The sequence below is a fragment of the Camelus bactrianus genome, chromosome 2, assembly GCF_048773025.1.
Source record: "Camelus bactrianus isolate YW-2024 breed Bactrian camel chromosome 2, ASM4877302v1, whole genome shotgun sequence".
Lineage (NCBI taxonomy): Eukaryota > Metazoa > Chordata > Mammalia > Artiodactyla > Camelidae > Camelus > Camelus bactrianus.
This window is the reverse complement of record NC_133540.1, coordinates 128958719-128974423: the sequence shown is the minus strand read 5'-3', so window position 1 is coordinate 128974423 and position 15705 is coordinate 128958719.

Below are 15705 nucleotides of genomic sequence, written 5' to 3'. Positions count from 1 at the left end.
GCATCCTTAACACTTAACATTTCCCTTCACAATTTTTTTAACGAAACAGCCTTGCATTACTTGTCATTTTAGCCACTTTAAAGTGTTTCTGCTATTGTAAAAAGTGAAATGCTGTAAGAACTTACATGTACTTTAAATACAGTTTGAATTAAGATAAAGTTAATTTCTAAAAATGATTCTCTAAGGGGATTTGCTGGTGGGATTTTAGGGTTCTAATTTTAACTTAAAAATTCAGCTGGGAAATAGTTGTCTCCATTTCTGTGAGATTCTTTGCTCCGTCACAACAGCCCTCTTGCTCTCGTAAATGACTTCTGCACTCTATTGCTGCAACCTTGTAAATCCGGGTCATCACTATGTGTGGTAGGTGCAATGATGAGGCGCGGGGACCGGGTTCTGAAAGCGCAGAGAAGGGCAATCAGGAGTCAGGGGAGGCAGGGTTGGAACCTGAGACGTGGAGGAAACACAAGAGCGAGCAGAGAGACGGGAGACAGATGGGGTTTGCTTCAGGAGAGAGCGTTCTAGGTGGAGGGGGAAAATGATTCCCCAAATGAGAGGTAAGAACGAGCAAGTTCCGCTTAGAACTGAAATTGGAACGTCTGAAGCTTAGTCTCTGGGAGGGGAGCAGTTGCAGAGGAGGCTGGAGAGAAGACAGACAGCGCCTCCTTGGCCAACATCTTAAGGAAGCTTAGACTTCATTCTATAAGCTGGAGGAAGGCGTTAGAGACTTAGACAGGGGAGACTCAACTGCAGACTTGTAAATATACTGAGTGCAGTGTGGGGAACACATTGGCGGGAAAACTGGCAAGACTGGGATCAGTGTGACTTTAAATACCTGGCTGTGCCAAAGATGCCAAAATATACTTCTCCTGCCCTGCCTTCTTCCACCAACGCCAGACTCGTTCATCAGTTATGCGTGTCTCCACTTGGGTGTCTAATGGACACCCCAAACCTAGTATCCTAATATGCCTACAGCTAGCCTCTGGAAGTTTCCTCTAAACCTGTTCCGCCCAGAACATTTTCCATTTTAATTATGCTTTTTTTTTTTTTTTTTTTTTTTTTTTGCTGTAGCCAAAACCCTGGAGTCCTCCTTCTCCTTTTCACTCACATGGCAAATCTAATATATCAGAATCCTTTATCCTTTATCTTCAAGTCATATTCGGAATCTGATGACTTCTTACCACCCTCGTGCTCTTGTTCATCTTCTCATGTCTGAACTGCTGTAGGAGCCTCCTAGCTGGTCTTCCTGATTCTGTCTACAGCAGGGCAACAAGCAAGATTATCTTAAAACCTAAGTACATAAGCACAATCACGTCCCTCCTCTGCTCAGACCCTGAGATGGCTCCATATTTTGCAAAGTAGAAGTCATCATTCTTACGGTCCCTAAAAGTTGTAAATACCATCACACCTGCAGCTGTGACTTCTCAACTTCAACTCTTTCTACTCTTCCCAACCCCTGATTCTAACATGATTCTTTAAGGTTTGCTGAAACAGGCACATCCCACTTTAGAACCTTTAACTGGTTAGACTCTGTCAAGAAAACACTCTTCCCTGCCTTAACTCTATTACCCACTTCAAGTTTTTGTTTGTCCCTACTCAGTGGGACCTACTCTGACCACCTTTCTTTCCTTTTTCTATAACACCTAGCAGTCGCTATGATACTCTTCAACAATGCATTGTATCTACTGCTTACTGTCCCTTCTCCAACCAGAATGTGAGCAGGCAAGGGCAAGGAGACACCTCTGATTTGCTCACTGATATACCTCTAGCATCATAAATAGTGCTTGGAACATAATTGTCACTCAATAAATATTTTGGAAAAGGTGAGAGAGGATAATTATCTGGCACTGAGAAGGGTGAATGGACAGAATTAAATAGTGATATGGTGCAGACTTGAGAAATAGAATCAGTGGGCTTTTATAGTACGTTGTACGGGTTATAGAAGTAGGAGGAGTTATTGATAACATGCAGGTGTCTGGTTCAATGTACAGCTTCGATGCAGATGGCATTTACTGAGAGACAGGATATCAGAGCACAAGCAAACAAGAGTGGAAAGAAGATAATTCCAGCAGTACTAGAAAAATACAGAGACAGGTATGGGGTACACCCAGTCCAGCTATAGAGATGCAGGTGTTTATGGGAATCTTCATGCCAGGAGAAGGGTATGGAAACAGCTGTCCAGGAGTGGGTGGCGGGATGCAGTAATAGCATGAAGGACACCGAAGCCAAGGAGGGGAATGATCACCAAGTGGGCTGTAGGCTTCTCAGTAAGAAACTGTGGGAAGAATGAGGGGAACCAGCTCTGGGAACAGAACCATGAGTAATGCAGACATTATTAAAGGCAAGTTGAGGAACGAGGAAATCACTATGAAAATAAATTAAGATAAAGCAAACAATATATAGAAAATCCTCATCATTCTAGATGCTGAGTGAAGGGAGTGTTTTACGAAAGAGTTGTTGGCCACATCTATGGAGACACCAAATAGTTAACGTCTAAAAAATTCCAATAACTTTGGCAACAAGGGGGGGTATTGTAAATATGCAAAAGATAGTTTTAACAAACTACTAAAATATGTTTTAAATCTTAGCTCCAAAGGGGAAGAGGAAGGTTAAGTCAGTAGTTGGTGGGAAATGAAAACTTGAACAAAGGCTTGTTTATAGGAGAGAAACTTTAGCAGATTTAGCTCGGGTGGGAAGAGAGAGGGGATATTGAAAATGGATACAATGATCCTAAAAATAATGAAATGAGTTCCTATTTATTTATTTCATTTATTATTAATAGGAGAGAAAACTTAGTAGATTTACTCAGAGACAAGTAGAGAGGGGATATTGAAACATGGATAAAACAATCCTAAAAATAATGAAACGAGTTCCTAGAAAGGTGGGACCTGCCAACAGGGAAGGGCGTTGCACAGACTCTATTTCCTTCTTTGTGAAAGGAAGAGCATGACAAAGGTATTTGCTTTACAGGTGTGCTGGCTGGAAGTTTAAAGAAGTCTTATCTGGTATCTCTATGTTCCTCTGAGAATATAAGAGGTGAAGTCCCACTTTTGAAAATGATGGAAGACATGCTGAAGTCGAAAATAAAGGATGATGATGAGGACAGTTGGAGGGTCCCAGAGAAGGACTGAAGGTCCAGTGAATTAGCGTGTATTACCCATTCCATCTCATGCAAACCCACCCTTGCTCGTTAATCTGCAGCCTCACTGATTTCACGTCCTCTGTTGTGGAAGTTCCCTCTCATGTCAAGCCTTTGGCCAGGACTTCCCATCTACCTGACATAATTTAAAAGCTACTCTGTCTAAAATAGAAAATAGCCCATTGTTCATAGTGTTCTTTTTATTTCCTTTACATTGCTAACAATTTGTAGCGATTCATTCATCATTTTGTTTATGTCTTTCATATAAAAATAAACCATCTTACTTTTTATTTCATTTTTTCAACCATTTTAACTCTAATGTCTCAACAGATGTAGGTGATCAAGTATTTACTGATCATTGAATAAACTGGATTTATAGTGGCATTAGCCAAAAAAAAAGCTGACTTTAAAAGATGTGATTATATAAAAAATAAAAGTGGAGGAATTTAGAATTTAGCTTTAGACTTAGAAAATTAAAAGTAAGCAAAGTAATTAATCCAAGTAAATAAAAATGGAAAGTGAAATGTACAAACTGATATTATGTATAAATCAAAAAATAAATTCAAGATAGGATTTTTAGTAAAACATAATGAATTAGATACAGATTGACTACTTGGATTGACAAAACTGAAACAAGGGAAATAAGAAAGGAGTGTAACTGCAGATCATGCGGAGATTTGAAGATCATTGGCAAATAAAATGTATAACCTTATGCTGCTAAATTTGACAAACCCAAAGAAAAAGATCCTCTTCTTTTCTCAGAACATGTAAATTGCCCCAATTGTCTCAGTAACAAGTAGAAAAGTTGAATAGACAAATAATTATGAAAGGAGCTGGAAAAGTTTTCAAAGATTTTCTTCTTAAAAATGTTCCAGGGGACTTCGAAGCAAAGCAGAGGAGTGAATACAATTGATTTTGGTCTTCACCTCTCTCTAGTTTTTTTCCCAATTGCTCCTTGAAATGAACAATGAAATATAAAAATAGGCAGAACCCTGCACTGGTACTGTACACCTGTAAAGGCGTCTCTCCATTGTGGAAAGTATATTGGAGAGGGAACACGAGTGAGGGAACACCCAGCTGTATAAAGGTCAGTGGATGGGCAAGAAGAAGAACAGCTCAGCAGAGCTTTATTATTACCTGGAAACAACCTAGAGAGAGGGCTGAGGCTACAGCAAACAGCAGGGAGCATGTGCTGATGTCCTTAACTGCACTGAGAAGTCTTACGGCTGGAGCCACATTGATAATGAGTCTGCAGAGGGACTTCTTCACTGGTTCTAATTGGCATGGGCAGCCTTGTTCCTAGCTGGCTTCCAGCAGTCATCTTCTTTGCCGGCTCCTAATGAGGCCAGTCATACCAGGCAAATGGTAAAGATACACCAACTCCTGGCTGCTCTCCCAAGCAGACAAAGACAGTACTTGAATACAGAGCTGAAGGTCTGTATTCCAACTTGCCCTGCTTCCTCAATCCAGATTCATTTCCAGATTTTACAACCAGTTAAATGAAATGATTGAAAAGGACATTAAATATGACCATGGTTTTTCTTCCTAACTAAAATATTGGAAAAGCACATTAAGTCTGATCATGATTTTCTTTCCTATGCTAATCTGTAAGATTTTAAATATAAAAATCTTATTTGTGAGAGTGCTTTTAGTTATTAGCATTGGAAGCCCAATGAAAACTAACTTAATGCAAAAAAGATGATATACGCGGTATATGATTGACAAAATCATAACCAAATCTAGGGTGAGGTATGGTGGAGCTGGGAGTTAAGATAATAGCTTCAAGACTCCCTAGTTGTCCTTCATCTCTGTGCCTCTTTGTTTTCACTGTGGGCTGTCTTTTATGTTCTGCAGGTGGATTTCTCCGTTTGGCTGGGAAAGCCCTAGTTTATGTCTTTCTTCAGTGTTATACTTGTCCCTAGCACCCACCTGCAGTGGGCTGCAGATCCATCCCTGTACAGATTCCTCTGGGGGAGATGATGGAGCACTCTTATCATTGGTCAGTTTTAGTCAAGTACCCATCCTCATAGCAGAGACAGGGGAGTAGGGGTGACTTCAGGTTTCTCTCACAGCATGGAATGAAGTCTCTCCCAGAACGGAGAAGCTGTACTACTAGAAGTAAGAGGCTAGTGTGTGGGTAGAGAAAACTAGCACCCCTGTTATCAATATGCTACCATTGTTGTCATAACCCCATTTTCAAAAGAAAGCAAACATGCAGCTGTGCAAGGATAAAGTAGTAGAGAAATAACATGTACACACATATTTAACAGGCAACTGTAACAACAGTATTACCCCCTAAATATAATGCTCTTAAAAAACAGGATCAACAGCTATAGAAAGCTTCTGATTCAGTAAGATATAAGTATCATTCTATTTTTGGAAGTAATTTCCAGTTTAGATTATCTTACTGTAAACCGGCACAGACGCCCTCACCATCACTGAATTCTACACAGAGAATAGCACCCCACATTGGGCTAAGCCAGTCACCATCTTCTGGAGCAGAACTCCAGGGCCTGGGTGGGGTGTAGCTCAGTGGTCACCGGAACAGGAAGCTGAGTCAGCTCCTCTGTACAGAGATTAAGGGAAATCGGAGGGTACTGTGTGGATGGAGAAGTTCAATAAACTAACCACATAAATATGCTCATAACCTAGACGCCATCTTGGAGAAGAGAAGAGAAAATGGTAAGAAACTTGAAAGGTTAGTCATTTTACCTAAAGGTCCAGTAATTACAAATCACACTATATTTTTGAACTGAATTAACATTCAATGATTTTATTTCCTTTGTTACCAGCAGTTGGAGGCTTGTGAAGACATTTAGATCTTTTACCAAATATGAAAAAAATTATATTCTCTGTACTCATCTGTATTATAACATGAGAAATCTATGTATTTTTAATTTAACTATGAAACTCAGAGAAATAGTTATAAGGAAGTCATTGTATAAAATTAGGAAACTTTAGTGGGGAAAGAAACCATTTTTGTCAAAATGATTTTAAACTCATGAAAAGTGATCATCGCTGCTGTAGATGGCAGATTGAAGAATTAAGAATAGTGAAGTCATAAAAGAAAAGTGAGAAAGGTTCTCAGAGTTCTAAAAACAAATAAAAAAATTAAAACTAAGAAAAGGTAAAAACATGGGCTTGAGCCAGTATATAATTATGGAAAACTTAATCAAGAATAATGAAGGAGTACTCAAACATTAGAAGAGACAAAATGAATATAACAATAGACACACAAGGTATTTAAAGTGTAAGTGGATTCAAATCTATGCTAATAAATTTGAAAATCTCACAAAAATGCATAATTTTCAGCAAGATATTAATTATGTAAATTGATTCAAGAAAGTAGAAAAATTGAATAGATCAATGAAAAGGAGACAATTTAAGACTGTCAAAAATTACTTCAAAATATGTCTGCTTTAGGCAGTGTTTTACAGGTAAGTGCTTTCAAACATTCAAGTAACAAATTATTTACATGCTACACAAATCGTTTGCAATCATATCAAAAAGAAAAAGAAAAAGAAGGAAATCTTGCAAGTACATTTTTTGATACTAGCTCAATCACAGTAGCCAAACAAAGACAGCATAAAAAAAAGGAAACTTCATTCCATCTTTATTTATGACTTTAAATGGAAGAAAGTGAAAAGAAATACTAACAAATTGCAATTGGTAGTACATTTTAAAAATAAAATTGCATAGCCTAGGTTGGTAGAACATTCCAGGGAGAGACATGTGATTAATATAAGGGATTCATTAACTTAGTATATCATTTCACTTGGTCAAATTATTTTTAAAAAGTCAAAGAATCATTTAGAAAGATTCTGAAATGGCATTGTCATATTACACATCCATTCTATAATCCATAATAATTATCTATAATAATCCATAATTGAAAAGAAAATTAAGCACTAAAATGTGATAAGAGCAAGAATTCTATATGCAATGAAGTTAGAAGATAGAAGGAAAAACTCCTAGGAGTTCAGAATTTTAAAACTTGAATTTGAATGTGTGAGATTCAGAATCACAGATACAGTGTTACAAGAGGTAGCTCTGGCAGTGCCTTCTTCAGTGTCCTTGGCTATCAGGAGGAACCCTCTAGGACACAAAGTGCAGCCTCACACCTTTCCAGGCCCTGGGGTGAGATTTGTTAGTTGTGACGATGTTTAAATAACTAGGTATTTGCATTTTAAAATGTGTAAGCTGTGTGGAAAGCTAGTTATATTATTATACTGATGAACTTAAGGACATAGGTTGGTTTCACATCAATTTTATCATCATCACCATCATCATCGTCATCATCATCATTGTGGTACAGACTTTTTTCCCCATTAACCTGGGCCAAGATCTAAGGGACAATATTTGGGCTTAATGAGTTGATAATAATATAGCTGGAATGACAATAACATCTCAGCACAAGTCATATGGCTAGGTAAAAAAAATATATTTATGGTGTTCTCAAGTTATTTATGGAATAAGATGAGGGAGAAAACACCCCAAATGTGGACAATTTCTAAGCATTCTCCTGGGGCTTTAAGTTTTACTTTGGACTTCAACATGGATTATCCTCACTGAGCATCACTGCAACACAATGGCCAGGCAGGACAGGTGATTTTAGACCTAGAGCTTAGCTGAGGGAATTGAGACACAGGGAAATTAAGTGACTACTCTGGGGCAACTCCCCTAGCAAGTGACAGAACAGAAACTGGAACCCAGGCCTTCTGAGCCTTTGTCTGGTTCTGAGGAACAACTCAAGTGAGGTGTCCCCTGATGGCCACACCACTGCATTACTCTCCAGAAGTCAGGGGTTCAATACTGCACGTGAACAGGAGATAGGTTGTCATTTACAACAGTGGAGAATAACGCCCTCATTTTGCCTCTTCTTGTAAACACAGTAACTTCTTCATAACACACGGTGTAAAAGTACGATTGTTTATACCTCTCTCAATTGCATTAACTCTGGCCTAAGCCCTTGCCTGCCGTATTGGCTGTGCATAGAAGTCTCTCTCCCTCTGGAGTCCCCTTCACCAGGGATTACCAACGAACCCGTGAAGTAATCGTAAGTCAAAAGAAGAGCATATTGACTTTCATCCAGAAAATGAGTAATGTTGGATGTTGTGAGCTGAATTATATTCCCCCCAAAATCTGTTGAAGTCCTTACCCTGGGTACCCGTGAATGTGACCTTATTTGGAAAAAGTCCCTACTGATGTAGCCAGGTTAACCAAGACCATCCGGGAGTAGGGTGTGCTCTTAACCCGCTGTAACTGGTGTACTTAACGCGAAGCGAAGAAGAGGCACAGAGACAGAAGCACAGGAAGAACATCATGCGATGTGACCGCGGGGAGAGATTGGAGTGACAAGCTTGCCAACAAAGGAACTTCAAAGATTGCCAGGAACGCAGCTGAAGCTAAGGCCCTGCCGACACCCTCATGCTGGATTTCTAGCCTCCAGAACTATGAGAGAATAAATTTCTGCTAAGTCACCCGTATTGTGGAAACTCGTTATAACGGTCTTAGGACATTAACGCACCCACACGCACCATTGTGTGACTGGTTTACTTGCGGTTTTTGCAGAATGTCACTACTGCACTCGCAAAAGCCTTGCTCTCTTAGCGACCCAGGTCTCCCAGCGTCGTCCTCCGTGGAAAACTGACTCCGTGCTCTCCCCGTTCCGTGTTCAGCTCGGCCCACAGTGCCCCTTACCAGTGGCAGGGATTACATTTCTTAGTTCTCAGCAACTTCAGTTCCACATGCAAATATTCTCTTCTAAGATGGGGGTAGCCCAAGAGTCATCCATATGACTCTTCATCCTCGAGATAGAATTTTCCACTTCAGATTACCAGGACAGCCTTAGGAGGCCTCTGCAGTCGTAAGCAAAATTTCCATCTACCCTTAGCAGTGGGTTGATTACTCAGTCCTTCCTGGATAATAAATCTCCACAGTAGTGGCTGAAGCAGCAGGGGGAGAGTTCTGTTTGGTCCAAGAGGGGCTTTGTGAGTAGGGAGATACTTTTCATCCCATAATGATGCTTCAGCTTCTAAGACTAAAATAAAATAATTTAAAAAATTGGCCAATAACCTCTTATCTTCTGTTTACCCCTAAGTCATATTTATTTGATTCCCTTTACACATAAGTTTGAGTAGGGTTGTGAGAGCTATTTTAACAATGATGACTTTAACTGAGTAACTGAGGGAGGTGGGACAAACAAGCAAACATGGAAGGACATTGAATGAAGGCACCACTGGACTCAAAAACTGTGAAAGTGCCAAGGTACACTGTTAGTGTTTGATGAGCTTTTACTGCACAAATGGATGCAGGAATAAAGAAGTAAAGAAAGAAATATTCATAGATAGCCTGGGCTTTCTAGGCCCTTGCTTTTGTTCTGTTCTGTTTTGTTTCCATTTTCCTTTTTTTTTTTTCATTGACATATAGTCAGTTTACAATGTTATATCAGTTTCCGCTGTACAGCATAATGATTCAGTTACACATATACATATATACACATATTCTTTTTTGTGTTCTTTTTCATTATAGGCTATTAGCAGGTATTTTTTTAACATTTTTTTATTGAGTTATAGTCATTTCACAATGCTGTGTCAAATTCCAGTGTAGAGCACAATTTTTCAGTATTACCAGGTATTCAATATAGTTCTATGTGCACTGCAGTAGGACCTTGTTGTTTACCTATCTTGTATATAGCAGTTAGTATCTGCAGATCCCGAACTCCCAAAATGTCCCCAACTTCACTACAAATCTGAATCCTTAGTATGCTGCTCCGGGCTCTCTAATCACCTGGCTCACCTCTTGGCTTCAGATCCGCGCCACTACCTGCGGGTCACACTCCAGCAACCCCGATCTGCAAGCATGTGCGCGCTCCTTTCACGGACTTTCATTCAGCAGCGCATTTGCTCTTTCCTGGAAAGTCTGTCTTCATCTCGCTGGCTTGTATCGATCCTTCAGGACTCATCTCTGGTGGCATCAACTTTTGAAAGCTTGTTTGCTTCTTAGCTTCCAAATCGTGCTAAGTGTAGCATAGAAGAGGAAGACTGAAGATCCCAGCACGGCTTTTGTTACATTCTTTAGCACCTTTCAGAAGATCAAATGTTATTAATAAGACTGAATATTTTGTTTATGCTTTATTGACATTTGCATTTCTTTAAAAATGTCTCTCTTCGTATTTCCTCCATTTTTTTCTTCTGCAATTCATACTAATTTCCATCTACCCATAAGAGTTCTTCATATATCTTGCTATATTTGCACCCAATCTTTCATCCATCGTATACATGTTTTCCAAGGTTATAGTTTATCATTTAACATATTTACAAAATTTGCATTGTATGGAAACATTTAAAGTAGAAACATCTATGGATATTTTTTACTACCATATATACCTTTTTCTTTAAACTTTGAAATCCTTTAATTTTTGTTTTGCTTTTCTGTATTAGCTCTTTATTTTAAATTTATTTCAGTATTTGCAGGAAATGCTACAAATGTATAAGAATTCAGAAATGTATTGTGTGCCTTGTTTTACCTGCTAGGATAAAATGCCAGGGTTGGGTTGCACTTTAAAAGCTGTTTCATCATCAGACTTTACTTTTATTCTTTCAGCACCTGAAAAACAGTACAAGATGATGAAATGTGCATCCCCAGGTGCCTCGGCAGATTACACTGTTTCCACGTATGTTTGATCCCACCGCCCTATGGAGACAACATTAATGCAACTTGAACACACTTAATTCACCGTTTTGATGTCGTGGGAATACGATTATTATCTACATGAACAAATCCATAAACCATCTCTTCCTCAAACTGGGTCTATGGATCCTGGACGGCCAGCATCAGCCTCATTCAGGGAAACTTGCTGAACGTATAGATTAATGAGTCCCACAGAATTACTGAAATAGAATCTTTAAAATTTGGGATCAAGCCCTATGTAAACGCAAAGGTTAGGATTCTCTAACCCTCACTCTGAGTTATTAAGAAAGGTAATTTTTGCTTTGATTCTGTTTCCAAACGTCTAGCAATTAACCTGCCTCAGGCCTTAAATTACCTACATCAGGGCTTGTCACCTAGTTTCATCCTGGCATTCAGTCTTGGCCACAGGAGTGACAGAGTAAAGACAGTATTCACCAACAAGCTAGTGTTGAAGGTTTCAGAAATATTTCCAAAGTAACTACTACAACTCTTCACCCAGAGCTGTAAGTTTTGTTTGTTTGCTTGCTTTTCAGTCCTCTGAATGCAATACCAAATGAGAAGCCCTACAGAATTTTGAGGGCTGGTAGCAAATTTGAAGGGAACAACTCTTGTTTGAATATGCATTTTGGGGCAATTATTTTGCACTTTTACTTGAATTATTGCATTTAACTATTATTTCAATCCTTTGTGGTGAGGTTTTTATTTTTAATTTTTGCAAAACAAGGAAAGCAAGCTTAGGTGAGATGGGGTCCCTTGGACAAAATCACAAACTAGAGATGTCAGAGCCAAAGTTCAAAGCTGAGATTTCTGGACCCAAATCCAAGGCATACTCTCTCGAGCACAGCTGCCTGAGATGCACCACGCAGGCCATTTCCCAAATAACCTGCTATGAGTCAAGCATTAGGAAATCATGCAGGACCCAACGATTAAGAGAAAGCAGGGGAAAGCAGTTAGGACTAAAGATGAGTTGTTTTGTTCTGGAGTCAGGTAGACAGAGGTGTCTTAGACTGTCTCAGAAAGCAAGCAGCCATTAATTCTTACCTGCTTCCTTAGAGACCCAATGGCACTCACTCTCTTCGGTTAATGGGAACAAGACACTTTGACCTTTTTCATTGTACCACCTATAGGAATTCCAAAGTATTCCCTATATGATGATTCTGAAAATTTTGTCCCCAAACTTAGCCAAAAAACACGAAGCATTTTTATGATGTAATAAATAATTTTTGTCTGTAATCATCTAATTGCACATCAGTAAATAATATGATTTAGTGTGTAATACAAGACTTTTCACATGTTACTTTGTTCAGTTCCCACAACAGCTTGTTCAAGTCATGATTGCTCTCACCTAGTTCCATACTGCCGATGACAAAATTGAAATTGAACACTGTGGGGATGACTCTTTCAAGGTCAATGAAGTAACACTAAGCTTGGGATTGTGTCTCCCTGCTTCAAAGCTTTGGCTCTGTGCGATTTCCCCTCCAATCCCTGTCATTTCTGCTACATACAGAGAGTTCCAACTTACTAACCAGCTGTTCAATGACAGAAAGACTAGTCTTGTCTTTCTTAAAAGGTGAAAGGCTATGGTATTCACAGGAGGGCTTGAATGAGAGAGATGCAGCATAAACGGGGTTATTGAAAGGACAGACAGCCAAATGCAGTGTAGACAATCCTTGCACAGACAGCTGCGACCTTCGGCTGGGGCAGATGCCGCACTGTGATGTCAGAGCTGTTCGGTAGAAATAACAGTAATCAGACCCAACACGCAAAATCATCAGCAAACACTAGCTGACGTTGAGTTAAGACAGGAAAACAGTGTGGCTACCCCCCTCCCCACCCCTCCACCCATCAGGGGCTGCAACTGAATGAAACACTTTGATTCAAGAAAGAGTCTCAAAATATTCTGATATCCCCCTTCTTGTTTTAAAGAGCTGTATCCTTTATTTCCCCAATTTATTTATTTTTGCTGCAATATCAACTTTATTCTCATTTTAAATTAATGCAATCCCAAAATAACATGACAGTTTTCAACCTCTGGATGCCAGATCTCTATTTTAAAGGGGTCTTTTCATCCTTTATTTTCCACTAAATTGCGTCTATATAATGTAAAGTCAATATCTTCATATCTGTGAGATGTTAAGTTTCACATGTCTGGTTTCACTTTGTGCTATGTTTCTTAAAGGGCTGTTTGTCTGCAAATCAAACATTCTGTTGAAGAAAAAAATAAAATCCAGTTTAAATGTGAAATACATATAAAATTTTGAAATGTATATAAAAAGACATTCATCTGAAAACAAAAATATACAAGTCACTACACACGAAGTCCTTAGAAAAATGGCTATTATGTAGAAAGTGGCCTAGATTTGCAGCTAGTATGTTATTGTTATGATTATTACTATTCTAATCTATGTTATTGTTGCTGTTGTTTTTAATCTCTCTATTCTAGCTACTAGAAATGTTCTTTCTTCCATTTTTAAAAATAAAAGTTATATGTATTTAAGATACAACAGGATATTTTGGTACGCATGTACATGGTAAAATGATGTCTACAGTCAAGTTAATGAACATATCCATCAATTTACATAGCTGTCATTTTTGTGTATGTGTGGTGAGAACATCTGAAATCTACTCCGTGATTTTCTAGCATACAACACGGAATTATTAACTGCAGTCATCATGCTGTACATTAATAGTTCTCTAGACTAAATCATCCAGATTTATCTTGAATTCTGTTAAAAAATATTTCCAACCCATAAATAATTAGAGTGTAGCTGTTGCTTCAGTAATAATGAGGCATTGGGGTTTTATAACTTACTGGGGACATTTGCCAATATTATCTTTATTAATCCTCTCCATGAATGTTTGAAATATCCTTCATTTGAAATGCATATTTCATGCATGGAAACTGACTTACTGAGTTCAGGTGAATTGTACAAGTTCTCCAGATAGGATATGAGAGAGCTGGATGTGAATGGGTGTCTCTTTATTAAACTCTAGTGCCTTTCTCACTATATTAGATGGCCTCAAAACCTGGGCTTTAATACATTTGAACTTCCTGTCTCCCCACATGAGGGCAATTCCTCTGGACAGAGGAGATGAACGTCAGGAGACACTGAGTAGCTCTTTTTCTCTCCTACAAGCTGTGATATTAAATCTCTGTCCTCATCTGGTCTCTCTCTCTCATTTCTGTGCTTATGACAAAATGAAAAGGTTATTTTCTGCCCTGTTTTGCTATTCATATAGGTTTATGTCACCCGTTTTATTCATTTCATTTTGCGTTTTAATTCATATTTCAGTCAGCTTCATAGGCCATGTGATTTTATATTTGAAAGCCCAATAAAAATCAATATATGATTCAGTGCTTTCAAAGATGCGCTGTTGGGAAATGAAATTAATTCATTCTCTCATTCAGCACGAGCCCCAGTTGGATGCGTGGCAGTGACGAAGAGGCAGCAATAAATCAGGCCCTTCTCTCAAGAATCTCGTTGTCTATCATGGGAGGTGAAGTTCATGCCCCAGAGAGCTGTAGCGCCATCTATAGGACCCCCATTCAAGTGCCATGAGATTTCAGTGGAAGCAACCACCCCCAGCTGAGAGAACTGGGCACTGCGGTTGGTCAAGCCAAGGGTGGGAGTCACATGGGTATGTGGTTATAAAGTGATATATACCAGAGAGAGGGAAAAGCGAGAAGACAGGAAGAAAAGAACTGAGCATGGACAGAACACAAGAAAAGTTCTGTTTCAACGAAATAACAGGGCTCAGGAGAGACAGGAGTGAAAAATATGTTTGAAAAATGGAAGAGTGAACCAGAATTTTAGAGGATTGAATGCCTGCCTAAGACTTGGGCATATTACTAGCAATGGGAAACTAATGCGGGTTTTGAGCAGAAGGATGAAATAATAATCAAAGATTGAAAAAATAAATATTCAATTTTACAGAATTATTAATCATCAGATTGGGTTTGGGAGAGCATGAATGGGCCGCCAAATCCAAGGTCCATTCTAGAGAACATATAGACCTATTGTAAGAAACACTTCTATTTAAATGATATAATAGGGAAGTATAATAATTTTCAATTCTTTATACCAACATAGACATAAGCCAACAATACATGCATGAGAAAAAGAGGTTTAAATAGAAGCTCTTCTTGTATCTAAAACATAGGCTGTTGGTGTACTACCACAGAATGTATTTCTTTGTACCATATTCATTATCTTACTGCCTCTCCTCAGTTGGACCATGAGCTGCTCTGGAGCAGAAGGCATGTCATAGGAGTCTTTGTGTAGCCCCTGCGCTAACCCAGTGTCGGGCATCTGGTACAAGCTCATTAAATAGAGAGCATACGCCACCACAATTCTGCTCTTTTAAAGCTGATTGACCCCTCAACTCAAATCCAAGAAATCTCTCAGCAACCCACTCTGTTTATAGTAAATTTTTAAAAGATCTTCAGCAATGTATGTCACCTACCGGATTTATGAAATATGTAATAAAATAGTAAATGGATGATATATCATTTGCACTTAAAATAAAGACGACTTCAAATGCATTGTACGTCATGTGATACTTTCCATCTTTCTCTTGAAAACTATTTTATTTTATGTCACTTTTCATCTCTTTAGAGTTTTGAATAGTGCTGCATGTGCGTTCTATATATTTTAAAAAGTACTTTATTTTTTAAAGCACTTTTAGGTTCATATTAAAATTGAGGGTGAGCTGCAGAGATTTCTCATATGCCCCCTGCCCCTGCATATACCAAGCCTTCTCCATTATCGGCATGGTTGTGGTCCATTTGGTGGTGGTGGTCCATTTGTTATGATTGATGAACCTACATTGATAGATCATAATCACCGATAGTCCTTTGTTCACATTAGAGTTCACTT